Source organism: Lathyrus oleraceus, chromosome 5 (genome assembly GCF_024323335.1).
Source record: "Lathyrus oleraceus cultivar Zhongwan6 chromosome 5, CAAS_Psat_ZW6_1.0, whole genome shotgun sequence".
NCBI lineage: Eukaryota > Viridiplantae > Streptophyta > Magnoliopsida > Fabales > Fabaceae > Lathyrus > Lathyrus oleraceus.
The window spans coordinates 22,477,460-22,480,053 of NC_066583.1; positions in this window are offsets into that span (position 1 = coordinate 22,477,460).

The window sequence follows — 2,594 nt, forward strand, 5'->3', positions numbered from 1 at the left end:
AACATGGTCTCGCGACCAAAGAGAATGGGTTCGGGAGTCGGTTATGCGAAGGGAAGGTATTAGCACCCCTACGCATCCGTAGTACTCTACGGGATCCACGCACAAAAGGAAGGAAATTGGTTGCGAAACACTGCTCAAACTCACACACACTGGCTGAAGGAGACAGAAGAAAACTGACTGAAACTGACTCGGCAGGACATCGTATCCTGGGCCTACTTAGTCTATCAGGCATAGACATCAGAGTCGAAGTAGTTCGGACTGGGGAAACGACACATGCTCGCTAGGATATCGCATCCTATGCATACGTATCTTCTCGGACGAGAGAAGAATCAGAGCATTCGTAGCTCGGCTGACACGCACACAAACAAACACAGGCAAAGGCAAACGTGGAGCCTGAATGCCAATCACTGGACTTACATCAGCATCCGAACCAAAACACACACAAAGAGGCAAACGTGGAGCCTGAACGCCAATCACTGGACTTACATCAGCATCCGAACCAAAACACACACCAGAAGGCAAACATGGAGCCTGAATGCCAATCACTGGGCTTACATCAGCATCCGAACCAAACACACGCACACTGGAACCTAACTGCCACTCGATGGACTTACATCAGCTTCCAAGCACACAACAAGATAACAAGTTAATAGGGAGTCGGGGACTCGAGCCTATAACTGTCAGGCACACACTCAGACAAACAGACGACAAGTTGCTAAGGAGTCAGGCACTCGAGCCTAGCAACTGTCAAACAACACACACAAAAGGAAAAAGGGCGCCCGGAGAGATCAGCTCAATCTCCTGCCTACATACTTCATCTGGTATGAAGATCAGGGCGATGTAGTTCCCCTACGGAGGGACAAAGGTCTAGCCTAACCAGATAACAGAGGGAGACACAACTCTAGGGAGACTACGACTCGAGCCTAGATGTTGTCATGCAAAATCATCCCTAAGTTAAGGTTTCTAGCTAAATGGCACAAGGGCCAACCTATCCTAAGCATGGCTCACACAGGAAGCAAGCCACACACACTTAACTTGCACAGGAAGCAAGTCAAACAAAACCTAACTTGCACAGGAAGCAAGTCTAAACTAATCCTAACTTGCACAGGAAGCAAGTCAAACAATCCTAACTTGCACAGGAAGCAAGTCAAACGAACCTAACTTGCACAGGAAGCAAGTCAAAAAATCCTAACTTGCACAGGAAGCAAGTCAAACAATCCTACAAGCACAGGTAGCACACGCTATACACGAACAAGTGGCTCAAACAAGGGTTAGGTTTTAGTCAAGGGGTCATATCAACCTCAACAAACAAACCTCTGGAATGGGGTGAATGTGCTCTTAACCTTGCCATTGAGGGGCTAAGGTGAAGCAGATGAAAGGTGAGTGAAGATAAGACTTCACAGCTCTTATCCCTGGCCTGGGAGAGCTCAAGACAAGAATGTGTGGGTTCAGAAAGTAGGAACCCTTCTACACATTTAAAACTGACTCGACTGTGCGATTGCACAAGATCTTGGGTTTTTATCTGTAATGCATCAACACAGTGGTGTGAGCAAAGCAGATGACACACTGAATAGTGGGGGATAGATTGCATATCCCTACCTTCCACCAATTGCCTCTTCACTTAGGAGGACTTTGACTCTATGCAAGGACAAAATTAAACATCCACAAACATTGCCTCTTAAGGAGGACTTCAGACAGTTGCCTGGCCAAGTAACAGGCCAGGTCTTCCAGACTACATGAAGTAAAGGAGACATACCTCAATGCAAATTGCTTATACAAGCAAAGCAAAGCAAAAAGTTCACAAGGAACTAAAAGCAACTAAAGTACCTGAAATCAGTCAAGCACAGTTAGTATACAAGTCAGAGTTAAATCAAAATGAAACAGACATCAACCAGTCAACACAAGCAAGTGAATGTGCAAGGCACAAGGCTTAAGGCATGTGAGCCAAGCCACCTACAAAACAAACAAGTTAGACAATGATATTCAAGCAAGCTCAATCAAATTGTAATGATCTCTTTGAAGCATTTGTAGCTTAACCTGAAAACATGAGCTCAAATGTAAGTAACAAGACCACTAGGACAAGCCTAGGGTCAAAAGAGAATGAGAAAGTCAAAACAGCAAATGACAAGTGTCCAAAATCATGTTCAAACAATCAAGAAACAAACCCAATTGGTTTCACATTCATATCAATCATCATCATCATTTCATGAACAAATTAGGTCAAGACATGGCAAACAGAAGCTCATAGAAGTCAACAGCAAGACTTAACTCAAAAGCAATCTTAAACATTTCCAAAAATCATCAAATAAATCATGATCAATCATAATCCACAGCATGGTATGCATGTCAAATTTCAGCTCATTTGGACAAGAGGAAGGCAGTCAATGAAAATCAGAAAGGCAAAGCAATTTTGAACATGCTCAAAGAAGTCAACCAAACATGCATCAACTTAGAAAAATCATAAATCAGAGATGGTGTATGATAAATGAATGGGACTAAAACCATGGCAAATATGAGGATGTATAGTTATCTCATGTAAAATTTCATGTCCATCTAATAAAGTATGAGAATTTCACAAATGAAATGGGAACATG